General features: G+C 39.9%; 1 long non-coding RNA gene across 1 annotated transcript in view; it reads right to left on the reverse strand.

Moving 5' to 3' along the window:
* The window catches only part of LOC127534722 (uncharacterized), a 62,483-nt gene extending 42,418 nt beyond the window's left edge, over positions 1–20,065 (reverse strand). Inside the window, exon 1 of the long non-coding RNA XR_007943088.1 lies at positions 19,956–20,065. This is a non-coding gene — a long non-coding RNA (uncharacterized LOC127534722). The remainder of the gene's footprint in view (positions 1–19,955) is intronic.
* Positions 20,066–20,092: the final 27 nt, after the last annotated feature.

Genomic DNA, 20,092 nt, shown 5'->3' on the forward strand with positions numbered 1-20,092 from the left:
ACTGATGGAAGCATGGATTCTAATGGGAACAACAGCCTCACAGCCAACCAGCCACTTCGGATTCGGTTTTCATTAATTGCGCTTTAGAGTCTCCCCTCTAAGCATATTATTTCATTGCATTAGTTTGTCTTCATTTAAGAAGAAGTGTGCCACACTTAGTATTTCACCGAACAAGACAGTGCGCTGCTACAGTCTTTCAAGGAGTCAGGGAACCCCTGCATGAACCAAAAAAAAAAAAAAAAAAAGGAAAAAAAAAAAGAAAAAAGCAGAGGTTATTCAATTGAGACACTTGATTTAAATAACACACTGCAACATATCACGGTGACACAAAGACAAAGCAAAGAGTCCCCGAAGATGCGAGGCCGAAGTGACAAGACTAACTTGGACAAACTGCTGCAAACATTCAGATACAAATGCGACTACAAGTCCACAAAGGAGGGGAGAATGAAAATGGTAAATGAGCTGTTTGAACTGGACACACATCTCAGAGAAGCAATGGATGCCGAATCCTTGCCCCACTGAACAGACTTAACATATCAGAGAAAGAGATCACTGGGATGGGATAAAAAGAGAATAGCTGGTGGAGTTTCTCCCCTCTGTCGCTCAGTGGTAATGGACTCTGGACCAAGCCTGTGACAGGGGAATCTGATCAAGCATGCCATCCTGGAAACGCAAGCACACACTTCACATACACACAGAATCATTGTGTCAAATCTGAATAAACACAAACACACATCGGTTGGATTGCGGGGTGCAGCCTGGGGATTTGGGGAGAGCGTCTGGCATATTTGGCCATCTCAGATCTGCTGTCAGGGCTTGAATGCAGGATGACAGCGAGAGAGAGCCCGCAGCGTCTGGAGACCTGTCTCCATCTATGCATCTCTCACATAAACAAATTCTCCCATCGCTGTATTCAGACTAGCCTCTCTGCTCTATTACACACAACACACAGCTGCCACAAGCACTCAGACACCCAATCAACAACCACGGTAAGAGAGAAAGGGGGAAAAGGGAAAGGAAGAGGAGAAGAAAGAGGAAAAAGCAAAAAAAATAAAAAAAAAAATAAAGGAGGGGAGAAGGGCAATGGAGGAGAGATGGAGGAGAGGGGGAGAGTGAGATGGGAGCAGCGCCGGGGGAGCTGCCGAGATGAGAATGTTGAGAGGAGGCCAGCGCTCCGGATCTGTGCTCAGTGTTCTGTCTGGCCGAGCAGGAACCTCCTGAAAGCAGGACCACGACCGGCGAGGATGAAAGAGAAATGGCCTCTAGTGGGATGAGGAATGAACAAGGGGCAGGAGCGGGGGGCTAAGGGTTGCAAACACACTGAACGCATGAAATATTAGGACCACCTGCTCTTTCCATGAAATAGGCTGAGCAGGAGAATGCAGCGGCTGAGGCCAAATATTAGGAGAGAGATCTTTGAGTTATGTGTGATCACAGCGCTCAGTTTTCAGCACCGACACTTGGAACCACATTTTAATATGGACCACTGATACTTTGTGTTTAAAGCTCATTTTTACACGTTTGTTCCCTCTGGGTGCTTCGTTTCAGTTAAAATTCACAGGAGGGATGTCAAATTCGGCATGATAATAGGCATTTGATTTGTACTTTAGATAAATTGTCAGAATTTAAATAACTCCTACTAAAGCATGTAGAGCTGGTAGAGACAAACCTGTGCTGTATGTTGCTGTAAAGTACTTAGAAGATTTGTAACTCCTTGGTCAAAATGGGACAAACCTTGTGATAATACAAGAATGTAAATTTTTAATATGGTTTTCATAGCCGGAGATGGAATACTGCTAATGATTAGTTTAAATCTAATTATCTTTCTTGATTAATTCTAAAAACAAAACATATTACCCTCTCAGTGTGGCAGAGCCCATTTTCAAGTAGCAGATAAAAGTACTTTTCACAGAAAGGACTGATAAAGGAAATTCTTTTGTCAGATTTTGCTCAGAAAACAAAATTATGTAAGATGAAAAAATACAGTCCCTCGCAGAAGAGAAATAAAATATAAGTACAATATGTTACTGAACACAGAAAATAAGCAAAAATATGACTACAGTAGAAAAGTGACAAGTAATGGTTCTGAGGTAATAAAGTAATATTACACATGATGAAATATTGCACAAAAACAAGATTAATATTGTGTTTGTGAAACTAATTGACTTGACTGTGAATTTTATTGTAACAAAATGCCAAATATTTGCTTCTTCCAGATTCAGAAATATGAGTAAATTACTTTCCTTCAAATCTCTGTACAAATACTTTAACACCAGGAGCAGTTACAGGTGGCACAAAACCAAAACTAATGGGTCCCGGATCTATTAAATTAGCTTCTTTAATTGCCCAAAGCTTTAACATTTGTGTCTGTTTTCTACGTGTCAACTTGTAGATAGTGTCACCATATCTTCTGGAAACATCCTCCTCTTGTGACACTGAAGGTTTGGGGAGATGTGTAAGAGCTTGCAATAATTATAAGCTTGCTTTGAATCTGAATATCGAGCAAACAGAGGAGCACGGTACCTGTAAAAAGTGGCAAACTCAAAATGGGCAGCACGGTAGATGTGATAGGTGGACTAGAACACACCCAGACACGGTACTGTTCAGCCAGATTGATCTGCCACATTACAAAACATCCCTCCTCCTTCCTCTGCATCCCTACTTCCAGCTCCCACCTCCTCTGATCACAGAATTGATCCCTGGACCAGTCGATCGGTTGCTACTCTGTGATCTGGGCCGGGCCAATTACTTCAGTGAGTAATAGTGATTAGTTTGTGTCTAGATCAATCCACACTGATACTGGCGGAGAGGCTCTGGACGGAGCCAGGGGAACCACTGACTATTCACATCAACGGCACATTTGTGAAACAACAACAACAGTGTCGATGCAGGATCCTGTGTTTGGATGTAATTGTTGCTTTATATTATCAAACCTGCACAGCACTGTTTCTATAAACTTGCAAGTAAATTCAAGGCCTTTTACATTTACGAGAATTTAAAAATGGAATATTTTTCCCACACAAAGAAACAAAGTATGTACACACACGCATGAATCCATCACATATAGTTAGTGCTTAGATCTCAGCCTGTGGCATTGGTGTGACATTGTACAGGTCATTAAAGGAAAACTAGTACTAATGTCGAAGGCAAATCTATTTATGTTGATAGTATTCATGGGCAATCTTTCCATAACATTGATCAACACAGTTTGTCTAATAGGAAAATAATAAACAATTACTCCGGCAGACGAGAAGGGTAATTGATTTTCTTCTGTAAATTACTACCACCATCAGCCCTGCATACACAGAAAGGTGATCATCTGCATAAAATCAATGGGATATGATCCTATCTGTATGATAATCATGGACTGTAGCCAAGGAGCCTTTCCTGAGCTTCAGCGAGAGAAAGGAACGGTAGAGGGTAAAACAAAGAGACAGAAAAGCGAGCAGGGAAAAATCAAACATGTAAAGACAGCTGTGCACTTGATAAATCGTGTGCATGTCATTGCTTGTGCACAAATCTTTGACATTTTTGTACTGATCATCGTGTGACCTCTAGAGTCAATGCTGCATAGATTGTATGTGACATTTAGGAAACTATTAGATGCTCTGGAGCCAATCTGATCACTACAGTGCTCGCATTTGTCAGGTTCCTTCTAAAAATTGCATACCAGCTAAACAATGTCATGCTTTATGAAGAGTATGCGGGCATGTTTGTATGAGAGAACTGCATGAACTCCTGCAATAGTCATATTAAATCTCTAAGATTAATTTCTAATGGGTGCTCACACCACCCCCGGTGTTCCCAGCAAGACACTGACTTATGGTGATTGGTAAGCCCGCCACTGGACAGTTATATACATGACTATGTGCAGGCCTTCCAATCAATACTGCCACGAATATTAATATCAGCATGTATGTCAACAGGCGAGTATCTGCCTACAACTATCAGTTAATTCACAAGAAGAACAGGGCAAAAATATTCAATCCAGCCATTTGTCTAAGAAAATTTTCACCACTGGTCATTTGCTAAAACACTTGACTTGGGTTTTTCTGATCATCTTGAACTTGACGACTTACATATCCCAGAAGCAACTAGATTTAGCATTTTTAGCAACCAACAATTAATAATAAAAGATAAACACCTGATTTGTATGAATAATATGACATTCTGACACACAAGCCAATTTAGACTCGGACTTTTTGAACTTTTACTTCACATTTTAGACCAAAATGTAAAGGCTTGCTTATTTACACCCTAAAAATTTACTCTTGGCAGTCTTTCGAAGACCTGAATTTTCTGTAGTTACAAGACTTGTATGCTTAATGTAATGACTTTGACCTTTAGGCCTCATTTAAAGCCAAAAATCCCCATATCCCACACAGTAAAGTCTAGTTTTACCTGGCTGTTTATCCACTTGTAACCTACTGAAACAGTTTTCAAGTAGTTCACAATGTTTGAATCGACAATGTTGTTAGCAAAGAATAATACAACAGAGAGGATGTGAGAGGGTTTGACAGTTCAACACAACCTGTAGCAAGAGCTTTTAGCATGATTACTTTACTGTACCGCCATGAATCCGTCTTTCCTATTTAGTAGCCAAGCACAGGCATACTGTATAATGAATCTATTTTAGACACTGACGGCACTCAAACCTTTTTCATTTTGCGTTCACAGACAAAAACGTGGGTACACAATTTTGTTAGACCCTAAAACCAAATACAGACCTTTTCAATAATAAAGGCTTTGGGCTTTTAAAGCTGAGAGAATGAGTAGCTGGAGACAAACAGCAAGAGGAGGCTTTCAGTATATTAGCTTCTCAAATCAAATCACCATGAAGGGAAGCCAGAACTAGCATTTAACATAGTAAGGAGGCCTGGACACAGGGATAAAGTGAATGCTCTATTTGAATCTGTCCTTCCTTCATAGATTTTAATGGCCTACGGTAAAGTGAAGTGCGTCTACACTTGATAACTACATTAGCCTGAGACTATTTTTTAGAGCACAGAGAGGGTTTAGCCCATTTATCATTTCCATTACCGATGTAAATTGTACAAAATGAAATCAAAACCTCGTTCTCTGGCCTGTTATCAAATTATACTGATTGATTAAAACTAGTTAATCTGAGAGACTAAGTGGAATTAAAGGTGGAGACAGAAACATAATGGCCTCTAATGCAAAGGCAGCACATCACCTCACAATGAAGTCAAGTCTGCCAGTTTGGATACAGCGAATACACAGCTGAATTATAGTTGTTGAAGAAGTAGCTTTTGTCCAGATTGATGTCCTGCTTCCGTCATGACCGGCTGGAAGGCTGAGATCACTCAATTCTAATCAACAGGCTGGACACGAGCTGGTCTTTATCACTTTGTCCCCTTTATATGACTCCCAACCTTGGCTGTGCGACCAGTTGCCTGATTTCTCATTTTGTTGCACTGCGACTGACAGTGAGCGGCTCTGATTGAGGGGATCCATTAGGGATCAGCCTGAGGAAAGCCTGTTTGATGGATGAGACCAGCAGTCACCTTCAGAGCTTGCTAACAACACCTGTATCCTCTCTGTCACACACACACACACACACACACTGCACACTTTTGCTGACATATAACAATTCACACATATTGTCCCGAGTACAGAGTGAGAGACAAAGAGTGATTTTAAAGGATGAAAATCTTTACTGACTTATCAGCAGTGACTGCACAGTTAAACCTTCAGCCAAAACCAATAACTGGTGAAACTCCACTTTTAATATAAAGAAGCTATCTTAAAGGCAAATCTGTTTAATCATGGCCTGATTTCCTATCAAGAAAACAGAAAAATATTTATCCATTTATAAGTTCCACATGAGCCATAAAAAACCCACAACTCTACAATTTCATTTAGCAGACACTTTTATCCAAAGAAACATACATCTCAGAGCAGATACAACCCAAACACGAGTCTAGTCAAGAGAAAACAACCTGGATAAGAGCCAAAAAGCAAGTTCAAGTGTGATAATAGGACCTACAGTGCCTATTATTGGGTGCCTACAGTGCTTACAGGCAAAATGCAATACTAAAGAATGCAAAAATTTCTAGGAATTCAAGTTTTAACTAGTTTTGTTTCATGTTTTATCATAGAAAAATCCGGAACATCCTATTATAAAGTAAAGACAAATGAAAAATAGGCCTTAATGGACTACAGTCATTCCCGTGTGACAAAAAAAGAAACAACCCACATGCAAAATATATTTCAGCAAGATCAGTGAAAGAACTGGTAGAAAATAAACTTATATCAACCAATTTTATAAATATGTCTTACCGTCAACAATGAAAGTTAATATCTCAAAGCCATCAAATTCATTAAATCAAATGACTTAGTTACAGAATAAACAGACATTTTAAAATCATTTCTAAATTACATCAGTAATTCTTTTAGCTACAACAAAAGCATGTTTGCATCGTTATCCAGCTCTTCTTGTCTTTTGGTCTAATTTGGTCTTATTTAAGGCATTCCCACCAGCACTTAGATAGAAACTGGAGGATAAACTAAACTGTTAACAAGATATCAGAACAGGCTTGTTCTAGTTTCTGTGGTGTCCAATATAATCAGCCTGTGATGACAGCATCTAACAGCTGTGACTTGACATAAAGATAGTGTGGATTCACTTGTGTAAATATTGGTACAGAGTGTTTTGAGGCATCATTAGAAGACGGCAGTGCCTCTTCAACAAGGCACACAGCTTTTAAATAGGATAATCGTTATCTTTTTGCACATTTCAGATTGTTTAACATTACATAATGTGCAACCTTGCACATTCTCAGGCTATCACTTTGCACATTTCTGCACATGGGAAATATCATTACTTTTAAAGATTTAAAATATCTTGTATCTGACACAGTTGCTGCTCATTTGCCTTGTAACATTTTCTTCTTATTTATCCTATAACACCTACTGTCTACTGACTTGCAACCCTTTTTTTTAATCTACAGTGTTTGCTCTTAGAGTTTACTGTTCTGCACTAAAACATCCAGTGAAATTCCTTGTCTGTGAAAACCTGCATGGCAATAAAACTTTTTCAGATTCCGATTTCAATGTTAAGATTCTATACTAATCTCTGAAAAAAAATCATCAAGTTATGTTAAAACCAGCAGCTGTTTTCTCCACTGAGCAACACACAGTATGAATTTGAGTTTGCATGTGTATGTATACACCGACTGTGTGAGTTTGTGTGTGCTGATGTGAAAAGTCTTCTGCATCTAGCTGGCTAATTGCTCTCAGCAGTATTATCTCATTAGGGCCCATCAGCATTTGACATTTAAATACAGAGCTGCTAAAAGCCTCTCTGCTTATTTAACATTAGCATTACCATCCAGCACATCCTCAGGAGAGGCAGCCCAGGCCTTGGTCTTGTTAGCTCTTTTTCTGACTTTCACCTCTTGAAGCCTCGAGGTAGTTTTTTTTCTCCCTTATATCACCAATTGATGCATTTAATAAGAATAATGTTGCGAAAAGCTACAGCACGAGAATGGCAAAAGTGACAACACAATATCAATAAAGTGGGAATGCTGTGATGAGTGAAGGTAAGGAGGAAGGTGAAACAGAAGATGGGGAGAGGAGAGGTGGGAGAGGGTGAAACTGAGGGAGGGAGGTCAGCGGAGAGGGAAGGTAGAGCCTGATGGGCACCAAATGAACAAATTATGACGGGCTCCATTTTGCAGGATGGGGTCACCCCCCTCCCCCCGTCTCCCCCTCTATCCCACCCTCTTCCACTCCTCCTCTCTTCTCTCCTCTCTCCTGACAGTTCAATTTCCCCCTCTCGCCTCCCTGCTCCTGCCTGCTAATTGTGAGTGAAGCCTTATCATTGGGCCCCCCATCCACCCTCGGTCTGAGGTATCGCAGTGTCTGAGAGAGGAGACTGGAATGTCAAAATGTTATCCGAGACAGCAAACAGCCAAAGAGACGGAGGTCACACACAATAAGGCCGGACGTTCATCTGAATGCACAAGCGAACCACTTCTCACAGAAAGAGCAGACAAAAAGACAGGAAAACACTGCAATACAAAAATGCTAAGAAAATATAACTCAAATTTAAGGTTTCAATTGTACTTATCTCCTTTGCAAATGTGTTAAAGAAATGATCTCTGCATGCTTTTTATAGTCCTCACCATCCTGTCAGTGATCTGAAAAATTGGTCGCGGTGAACAAACTGAGTGCCATGTGTCAATCAAACACAATCATTAGAAAACACCTCCATTCCAAAAAGGGGCAATACATCTTTGATCCAATAGATTTGCATCTAAAAAGATATTGGATTTTCAAACAAAGAAATCAAACTCAACCATTCACAGCAGGGGCAAATCCTGGGAGCTGGATTGATTCATGTGCTTTATAAAAATACCTGCATGGCAGGTCTGCTGAAGTCTCATTGGGTAAAACCCACACAATCACAAACATACCTTCTTCTGATCAAATCTTAGCTGAGAGGACTTGACTCCCGTGTGCAAAGTGGAGCTGAGGCATGTTATTTACAGACTAGAGGAGGCCAGGTTTAAATGACACCTGAGCATAAAGCTCATCTCACACCAGTGCTCAGATCTCCGTCTCTACTTTGTCATTTGAAATTGAAGCATTGCCAAAAGCATTTCCTCGTGGTCCTTTTCCTTTAGTTGTACTGTTCACTTTGTTCTTAAGAGACGGACAGACAAACAAGATGAGAGATATGAGGCAATCTTTACTCTGTGGGGAGCAGCTGGCTTTGGGATGGGTTTGGATTTTGAAGTGCTTTAACGGTCAGCCAAGAGGGCTGATCTAAGGTCAGAATAATCTGAATGCAGAAGAAACTCTGAGGGGCTACACAGGACAGAATCACTGACCCCAGACGTCCCTCATCACAGAACGCTAGATGGAGGGTAAGAACGGGGCGGAGGGGAGAAAATTCAGAGCAAGAAGAGGGGAGAGAGAGTGTTCAGCTATATTCCAACACTGGTAATGAGGGTTAATTCATTGGTTAAGGATTAACAAGGTGCAAGAATATGATAGGCAAGCAGTTGGCTTCTCGAATATAGGTTTAAATCAACCCCATTAAGTGTGATGTAATTTCAGCTCCAGAGCCCCGCCTAGTGGGAAAGTAATTATGCTGTGACTTCAGGGACTCTTCTTAAAGTAAAACTCCAAACCTGTGGTGCAACAGTGCCGAGAGTTCAAACAAGTCAGTGATTTTCATTGTCTCCTGGTTTAATCTCCTCCTTCATACGTCACACAATGTCTCGAATTGTACAATTAAGTCTGCGTAAAAGCCATTTAAACTTGAGCAAACTGTGTGTAGTGTCCATTAATCCATGTATATTAAATGATCTACATGTGTGCCACATACGAGAGTAAACATTACCAGCATCACCTAATGATGGCATTATATTATGCAGTTGTTGTCTTAAAGCACCTGTGACACCTCTATATGCATATCAGTTTGACAGGATCCAATACTTCAGTTTATAATCAGTGGGTTATAAACTGCAGTCTAGTATAAAGTGTTTATTCTACTAATATGCATTAAGAGCTAAATGTTGAGTTTCAAATGCTAAAGTGTTTACTATTGGGAATGGTTGCAATATGTGCAATTTGTAACAGATCATCAATACTGATATTAGTTTTAGACATTTGCCTACATTATACTAGTGATCTAACTTTATAGATCTTACTCTCATGTTTCTTGCCTCTATATCAATAATCTGACAGCTGAAAAGAGTTTAAGTCGCATTTTTATGAGGCCTTATTTGACAAAGGAGCATAAACGTTCCAACAACTGCATACATCTCAAATGGATAAACCATCCATACTTTCACAGCATTCAGAAAATTGATATGCAATTTTAAAATAGCCTGCCATTTGGTTACATTTCTTAACTTCTCCAGTGTATGTCCATTTCATTTCATTCACTGTGTTATATATGGAACTGCAAATACTGATTATTTTCATTGCTGATTGTTTTCTTGATGAATCTATAATTGTATAGTCTATGAAATGTCAGAAAATTGTGGAAAATGTCGATCAGTGTTTCCCAAAGCCCAAGACGATGTATAATGTATATTTTGTAATATCCACAACCAAACTATATTAAGTTTACTATCATAAAGGAGAAAAAAAACAGGCAATATTTAAATTTGAATAGCAGGAACATGTGGGGAACTTTGACTTGTTTAGTTAAAACTGACTAATTGATGATCAAAATAGTTGCAATCAATTTAATAGTTGACAACTCATCGAATAATTGCGGCAGGTCAAGTTGTATATTCAGACTACTTACTCTAGTAATAAGGATCAGTTTAACTTAAATACTGTGACATAATGTCAGCATTGACAAACCATCAGCATATTACAATGTCTGTGTTTGCATTCTTAAATAAATCTGGTAAAGGTAGACAACTGAACAAAACAACCATTTACATTATAAAAGCTTCAGATTTGTACAAATGTACATCAGGAGCTTCTGCTTAAGCTACTTATTACATCATGTTCTTAGACTGTGTTGCATGTTATGTCCCCCTCTAACTATATTTTCTGTTTCCACAGAGTAAATAAAAGGTATTTAAGGAAAATCCAAGCAGACACAAGAAAGGAAAAGAAAAGCGCCTGTCGGGTTGCAAAGTAAAGCTTATAACAGCAGATTTAGCTGCAAAAGTCTGTTAGGTCTTGTGTGCTTTTCTGCAAACTAACATAATTAAGAATTTAATCTCCAGATTCACTTAATAACTGGATTTGATCCCAGTGTGTGAGAAAATAGGATGAACCTGACCTCCAAGGCAAGCCCAGACTAACTAATGACGGCCTGAACTAAGCTAATATTTCATCATCACCTAGCCGCTGTGTGAATGATCCTGATGCCATTAGTGGACTAATGGCTAAATACTCTGGCGCTGCTAAAGAGGAGGCAGCCGCAGACACACTTAGCATCCGTTGGCTCGTTTAGCGTAGACATAAATGAGCATGTGAAATGAAGACATGAGAGGGATGGGCACACCAGTGACCCCTACATATATACTTGCACATATACAGACACATGCACCACCAACACACACAAGTACGGACATAGTGAGTGACCCCTACACAGTTGATGAGACGGGAGCTGATATGCGAGTCAGACAGAGCCACATTTGTAAAAAGCCATAGCCAATTACAGCAGTGTGGGCTGGGGGATAATAGCCTGCCTGTCAGGCTCCGTGTGCAGTATATGCGAGTGCATGTATGTGTGTGTCTGCGCCTGAGCACGTAGCACCCAAGAGTGAATATCAGGCTCCTATTCTCATTTATTTGCCCTATATCTCCATTCCTTAGATATTAATTTCAGAGCAGTGCTGCAGCACAGGGCCCAGGTCGTTAGTATGATTCATCTGGGGTTCATCCAAAATGGGCATGGAAAAAGACAGAGGAGTAAGCCATGTCTACCAAAATGGGAGGCATATTTCTGTAAGATTTCAGCACCATGGAATAATGGGGAGGTTTTTATCCATAACATTCTCTGGCCCTGCTTTATATTACAAATGATGTACAATAGTGGCTGAAGCAGAACATAAAGATGGAAGGCAAAAAGAGTGTTGAAATGTAGGGAGCATATTCCAGGGCATCAGAAATAAAAGGAATGATACTCAGGATGGCTTAAAATGAATAAAATAGATTTTACATTTTCTCCTAGCACTCTAGCAAAGAAAAATCATGACTGACTTGTGCATGCCAAGTCGTGGAGCTCGGTCATAGAGACGTTGGGAACAGAGGAGGGAAATGGGCAACAACAGGGACATTGGTTTGAAAGCTCAAACATCAGTGCCTGTCCTGTACTTTCCACAGACACATGATCTCCTCAAGGACTTGGCCCTGTCAGCCACAGTGGCCAGCCACCTGAAACAGAGGAATGATCGACTATCAGAGGAAGGGAAACTGTTCAAGGGAATTGTGTGGATTTAGTGGTCTAGTGCTGACACATGGCTTTGAGCATGGTAGAAAAGCACTTTAACTCTTGAGTGCTTTTATCGCATGTACACACCCCATAAAACATGGATCTATGTCGTACTGTGGCTCCCACATACAGTAAGGCACACACATAATGTATACATAACACTAGCTCAGAGGCACAAAGGTTGACGGACTGAACCTAAAAACACCAGTTTTAGCACAAGTGTCTCTTCATGTGGCATCATCACTGCAAAAGGAAATCAATAAGACTGGGATATGTCATAAAAAGCTCATAAAACTGTTGGAAATATTGAAGTTTACACCACAGGCGAAATAACTCAGCCACTCCAGTAGGTTTATATTTCCTACAATGTCTGCAGAAAGGGTCAAGCAGTTATTTGTTCCTCATGTGATGCGACTCTGCACTGAATACAACAGTTTCAACCTGACCTGTTCTTAAAATGCATCTTTTCTCTCTGTGAGCAGTTACTTGATCCTGCTAGTTATTTGCATTCTCAGTATTATTACAGATGTAAACAAACAGCAATGGTGTGATTCACGTGTATATGCATCCGACCAGACTCCTGCATTTATCAATGTGTCGTCCCTGCAGTTGCCATTTTATCATTTTCCATAAAATCAAATCAAATCACAGAGAAGTTGAACTGAAACACACCACAGCAAATAAAAATAAAATAAAAAAAAATGTTATGGTGCCGCTGCTGCTTTTTATAGCATTATTGGATTGAATTTAAAGTAGTTCGCTATAAAAATTCATTAACTCAAAATAAATTATTTTTCAAGGGCTGGCAGTGTACAAGCGCATGAATTTTAAAGCTGTTCTGAAGCTGTAAATAGTTTGTTCTTGTTGTTCCCATTTATTTGCGTTGTGACACGAGAAAAATGTAACTGTTGTGACAATATGGTGAATTATGAAACTTTTGACAGTATTTTTCATCAGCAAGCCTCCCCTTGTATATTTATATACATAATTCATATGTACTTGAAGAAATCCCAGATTGGGGCTTTAACGCTGAAAACAAACAATGAAGTTAGAGCGTATCCTATGCGATATTCCCCTCTCTCCTATTCATCTCCGTAATAGAGATGCGAGCTCCGTAATGCTCGCTGGGAGCCAAGCATGAGATTGAGGATTTCTCACACACCATGCATTATTCATAGTCCAGAGCAACAGAGTGTGTAAGATGAGAATTACACAGCATGAAGAGAACAGGGGAGAGGGGACTGAGGGGAGGAAGAGGGGGGGAGATGGGGAGGAAGGGGAGAGGAGCAAAGGTGAGAGACAGTGTGGAAAAGAAAGAGATAAAGGGACACTGTCAGATCTTCATTTCCTTTCCCTTTCAGGTTAACCTAGGGATTGTTTCTGGAGTTTGAGAACAGTGGGGTGGGAAGGAAATGAATATGGAACCGGGAGCCCAGAAGGCTTGGCCAGATTGGCTCACAATTTGCATTTGTTAAATGCGCGTCTTGTGAGTTGGTTTGTATTCCGAGCACAGACCGAATAGTGAGCAGGAAATTTCAGGGTTCTGTTACGATTCGTGTCCAGCCTTCGTTCTTCATAATGAAAAACAGTGGGAAGTGAGTCAGGGTTGGAATTGATTTGTTTAACAATGGAAATGAAACAAAGTAGGAGGCATGGACCAAAACAGGAGGCAAGCTATCTTAAATGAAAGCTTGAGACCAAGAAATTGCAAGATTGTGGCTGATACAATTTGACAAATGACTTGTACAGAATGATATAGAGCATTTTTTCATCTGAATGATTTGTGGACGGATCAAAAAAATGATTTTTTTTATGTCCATTACGGTGCAAAATTATTCCTGTGCTGACACATGCGAGGCCGGCCGATAAACTCTCAGCGTGTTTAATTTACAGCTCAGAAAGTTCTTGAATAAAAGCTGATACAATTGTGCAACATAAAAGCAATTTATCAGCAGCCATTTCTCTGATTGTAATTATTAAATCAAAGGAGGATATGAAATAGTAGCAATAAAATTTTTGCTACTCCTCTGATGACCCCATTTGCTTGGTCTGAAAGCCTTTCAACAGAAGACTAATGTTATTAGTTTGCCAAGTTAATGGAATATTACATTATATATTTTTTCTCTCCAACTTAAATATGTCAGCATGTGTGTGTGCGAGCGCATGTCTTCACAGATGCAGCCTTAATGACAAGAATGTGATGGTTACTGGCTTTTTAGCTTCCCAGTGATGAAAAGCCAGTATTAATTTGGGCTACAGATTTCATTTGTTCCGAACAGGAAAAACAATATAAATCACTTTTAGAGTGATTAGAGAGAGGGTTAGATTAATCCAGGCCTGATTAGGGCATTATGCTGGCTTGTTATGGACACACAGGGTGACTGACGGTAATTACTGTCTGTAATAGGAGAGCACACACTCAGTCAAGGCATGAGCCACGGGCACAGTGTGTGTGAATTTATGCGTGTGCGCTGATGTACTGTGTGAGCATTTTAAGAGACTGAAACCAGGATTGAAAACGTTTGATTTTCACCAATTACACGTTCAAATATGTAGACTGTATCCGATCAGAGCCCGAACTGAGAGCAGCCTCGTGTGAGAGAGACAGGCAGAGGTGCTGCGAGAGAGGTGAAAGAGTCATGGCTTTGTTTATGATTATTGATATCCTTAGACAAACATATTCGCCCGCTTAATAAAAACAGATGGCAGGCAGGTGAGGAAAATATTACCGTGTAGAAAATTAGAGAGGTGCTAAATCAGCAAATCGAACCCCAGCGCAGACACACACAAGCATACACACCCGAGTCTAACCCATAAGTGCAATATAGACTGAATCTGAGTGGAATTCCTCATCTGCACTCGCCAATTAAAGGATATCTCGATTAATCGCAATCAATTTCACATCAGTTCCAAAGTTAAATGCAACTCCCAGGGTAACCAGTTTTACTTTTTACAAGCTGCATTAATACATCGGTTGTCTTAACAGTATTAGAAAGCATCGATTCAGCAAAGACTCCATATGCCAATATTGTCTTTATTATGGGGAATTTCCTGCAGGTGTCAAGCTAAGTATCTTTTACAGTTTGGAAGCAGACATAAGGCACCCAATGAGATGTGTCCCATTAAAGGCATGGAAAATAACTGCATATTTAGCAGAACACTGCACATCTCTCCTCCTTGTTCCACCCAAAGGCCTCTGTCGCACTCCTCTATACTGCTTTTCCCCTACTTTCTCCTCTTTCTTTATGGCAGCAATTGTTCCTTTTCATCACATCATTGGTTGAAGGAGAACTTTAACACGCTGTTGGCTCAGCAAGAGCTCCACATGATTTGATAGGCTGAGAGCCCCCCCGTTGGTCTCTTTGGGATGTAAAACGACAGTCTCGAAGCTTATTTTATGAGTGCACGCCTCTGCTCTTTGCATGTTTATGTCAAATATTTGGAACAAATGGCATCCATTGGCTGGAACAACACAGATAAATCTAGTCAATTCACAGGCAAGGAGAGCAGCACAGGCCACTGAGAAAGTGGCCCACTTGATGGCTGACAAGAGGAGTGCCTGCATTATTCAATTAATACCTGAAAGGGTACATTTTATGCAGCATTTACTAAAGCCTCCACCAGTCAATGTACGCAGAGCACACACAAATACACAAACATACTCCCACACAAACACAAGGACTTGTGTTTGCATCCTGGGAAAAGACTGGACTCCCCTTCCATTTTGCCAAATCAAATATACAGTGAGAGCAAGCTAAAAGGCACTTTCAATCAGCCGCTCTGGGTCTGTCTGTCAATCTGGGAACAACAACAATCTAGCCTACTTGGAGTGGTCTAGTCAACATCCATTCCCCAATAAATTCAATCAGTGATGCTTTGTGTGTGTGTGTGTGCATCTAAGAGCAAGTGTTTATGAGGCAAGGCAGAGCGAAACATCTGACAGAGATGTTTTAGAACAACAAAATGTCATTTTAAAGTGACACCTGCATGTATAGAGGAAGTCGAACATTCACGGGAGAAAAAAAAAAGCCACAGACACATCCATGTTGGGAAATGCAGGAAATACAGAAGTGAATAAATTCTACTCTGAGCGCAATTCTTTTCCTCATTCGAAGTGACAATAAGAATCTCTAGTTCGCCAAATAATCTTAGAAAGCCAAGCAGCAGAGTTAACAGGCCTGAGCTAATGACATTGATGTGGAGGGCTGCACGCTGGAGTGATTGTCTGACTGTCTGAGACCCAAAAGCAGCACTAGCAGGCTCATCATGGACCCGCACTCTCATTATTTGGCCACAAATGGAAATGCAAATCGCTCGCTTTGCTGCGGACGCCTCAAATTTATTAAACTAAAAGGTTTAATTTCCATTTTTCTCTGCATCAGCTTTATTTATAAATGTCGTGCCCTATGAAGACCCTGTTATTTTCTCCCTCTCCTGCAGGCTCTTAACAAATCTGCTCATTAATATGGAAATGGAGAATCAATCGTTTTTCCGGCGACAGAGGGCTGTTTCCCTCTGCAGTGTGTAATGTGTTCTGACTGGTCATCAGCACAAACAAACTCACAAGCACACACACGCCATATATAAAGCTATATACTACCACACAACTATATCTCCATCCATATATTGATATATGAAGAAGAAGGAGGCACTCCGCATCGTATTTTACTATCTGGTCATAACATCAGTGCAGTGCTGAATTTTCCAGCCCACTCTGACACTGTGAGACGACTGCCAGAATGGCACCAGATGTTGCAGCATTAATAACCCATAATATCAAGCCCTGCTTATCCAACCTTTCAGGGCCCTAAAATAACACTCATAGACCTTAATGAGATCTAATTATGCACAAGGTTCTTATTCAGGGCAATATGATGATAATTGCATCTGTGGCTTTTTACACTTAGTCGTCATGTTGGCCAGCAAATTGCTCCCGTTTCCCTCTTCGTCTGTACATCTGCTCCTCTCTCTCCCCTCTTCTCTTCTTTCTTTCTACAGTCAACAGTGGGGAGTGAACTATCGCACCTTTCCACTCTCGTCCGCGACCTAATGAACATTTCTAAATGGCCATGACCAGCTGGTTAAGAGACTAATGTAGCAGCTATTAGCCAAAGCGGTTGTTTCCACACAGAGTCCTCTGTGGAAAGCAGCATTAGAGGGGCAGGAGAAAGTGGACAAGGACAGACAGATCCCCGTTTTCACACTATCCTTCTCCATGCACACACACACACACATATATATATATATATATATATATATATATAAATATACACACAGTACATACATACACACTCATTGCACAGGCCGCCACAGCATGTTTATCTTTCACATTCTGCAGCAAACAAACCATGTGACGTATTTTCAACCCACAGTGCATTAGAGCTTATTAGGGCCTCAAGGTGTGTGAGTGTATGTGTGCGTGTCTTATTAGGAAAATTCAGTTTCACTCAAGGTCTCAGCAGTGCGGTTGCAGACCACTGGCCATTGATTATTCATAGAGTCTGTGATTGGGTCCATTAATACAAGATTAGGGAAGGAACCGATGCTCATTTTGTCTGTGTGTGTGTGAGAGAGAGTGATTGTGTTTGTGGACTGAAGTTGAATTGTAATGAATTCTCAGTTTGTGTTTATCTAGAGTCTATCTATACAAAACATTATATAGGTGCAGTAATTTAGGCAGAAAATGCGCATTTGCAAGGCATGAATGTGTAGTTACTTATTAACAAAAGCACACTAGTTTCATTTAAAGGTTTTAGGTGTAGAAATGTGTTCGAATTCAAACAAAAAAAAGGAGGAATATTTTTACCTCATTTGCCACATACTGTAAGATTTCAACCTAATAGCATTTGTTCTTCAATTGAAACTTAATCTGGGTAAATGGTGCTTAAATGTTTAAATCACATTTACAGGCTGTCAACTGATCTGATGTTCTTCACATGGTCACCCTTCGTTTGAATGAAAATAAATTGATGACAAATGAGAGAGGATTTCTGCAAAATGGCTTGGCAAGACCTATTGGATTGTAGCTCCCCCAAGTGGGCATTTTGGGCAGATAACAGAAACTTTAAGGCGGTGAGGAAATAAAGAAAAAACATGCCACAGGCGCTCTCAGGGGGCCTGATACTTCTTTTATGGACAAGTGAGATAAAATGATTTCCAGTAAATTGTCTGGGATTGCTCCAGAAAAAGAGGTCACTGTTACATATCATGAAACAGGCAGTTGGGGTTTGCCTCTGTGGTTTCTTTCACGCAGGCGTAAGCGACCAAGTGAGCAGCAGACGCTTCCATATATCATCATCCTCATCATCATTATCATCATTAACATAATCATCATAATCATCAAGTGGAGGAGATGGCTGTGGTATTTGACCTACAGGAGCTCAAATATTACACAGTGTGCATACAGTGTACAGAACGAGCTCGAGGATGATGTAGAAATTAGACCTGAGGAAATGATCTCTCTTTTCTGTAATTTTCGTCACAGCCGTGGTGTGTGCTGAGTTGTTTGAAGTTGGAATTAGTATAAATATTCCCTCAGGATAGTAAGTTCAAATTCAGTACCTTGAGGTTTTTAGAGTCTGTCTGAGAAAAAAGATGGAGATTGTAAATAAGCAAATAAGTATATTTATATATAGGCATAATTTCAGCTTAATATTGCTGTTTGGCATACAGAATAACATATTAAATTTAATTTACTGCATTACTAGAACAAAAGTTAATCTCTTTACTGAAATAACTCAATGCACAAAAATTTTTCCATGTAAAATCCCTGCATTCAGAATGATACGTAGAAGTTTTACGAGCAGCTGTAGTTAAAATAGCAAAAGTAAAAGGTTAATTGCAGATAACTGTGTAAGCAACAATGGTGCACCATGTCAAAGCTTTAACTACCCTAAAACCCTTAAACATTATAGTACAAGATGTCCACAGCATTGCTATATTTCTAAGAGTATGCTATATTTTGTATACAAACTCTCTTCAAAGTAACTGTGAAATAAGTTGTGGTGTAAATGGTACAAAACCTCCTTTTGAAATCTAGGGGAGTACAAGCTTGAAGTAGCTTAGCAAGTAAAAATACTTAATGTTAAAAAAAACAGATCTATGTCACAAAAATACTACAAGAGAGAACTTCATGGATTCTTCTGCCAGATGAAACTCAAAATAGAATAATATAAGAATACACCACGAGTAGCAATTATAAAGCAGCAAATATAATAGCAATAGGTACAGTTCGTTTATTAAAAACAAGTACGCTGAAAATAAAACTAGAACAGTAAAGTAAAATGTAAAACTGACAATGATATCCAAGTACTAAGGTAATATTGCATATGAAGTGTGTGGTAAATATTAAGTGGATAGGGCGTATATGCTCACAGCAGTGTCAAAAAGAAAACAATAAGTGATACATTTAGTAAAAACAGTTCAGCTGAAACATAACTACAACTTGAATCTAGGCAGTAATTCTGGCAATGATACTTAAGGAATAATTCTATGGCACATGAAAATAAAATGTTGTATATGAAAGTAACTATTGCATATCAAGTTATGCAGCAAATAGAAAGTGTATGAGAGTTTAAGCTAACAGCAGTGCTAAATAGAAAGTGCAAAGTATAAACATTTAAGTAAGCTAAATCAAAACTAACTGGCAAAGAACGAAAGTAATATCGCACATGAAAATAAAATATTGCACAGGAAATGCAAATTATGTTGCTATTACTGTTCGTTGTCTGATGTTTCAGCTGTCTATATACAGTCTGAAGCTAACTTTGGAAACTTATGGGGACAGTAGAAAGACAAAGCACAGTAGAAGGGAGACTGATGGTTGGACGTCACTGTTATCACATGTCAAAATGTCAGGACCGAGGATGACCAGTGAATGAGAAGGGATGGCTTATTATGTGTTTACAATGCAATCATCACGGTTCAAGTCTCAGATATTTTACATGTGAGATACAAGTTTACCTTGAAGCAGAAGTCTCATCCCTGCACACTGCACCTGTGTGTTCACGTGTTTGGCACCCACCTGTACAGACGTCATGCTGTCCACGGTGCTGAAACTGTGACGTAGGGGCGCCGTTCATCACGCATCCTCTGCCATTTTTGTGCTGCTGGCTAGCTTGCTAACGAAGGGGTCTCCATCAGCAGGAGGCGGAGAAGACT

Source organism: Acanthochromis polyacanthus, chromosome 7 (assembly GCF_021347895.1).
Source record: "Acanthochromis polyacanthus isolate Apoly-LR-REF ecotype Palm Island chromosome 7, KAUST_Apoly_ChrSc, whole genome shotgun sequence".
NCBI classification, from domain to species: domain Eukaryota; kingdom Metazoa; phylum Chordata; class Actinopteri; family Pomacentridae; genus Acanthochromis; species Acanthochromis polyacanthus.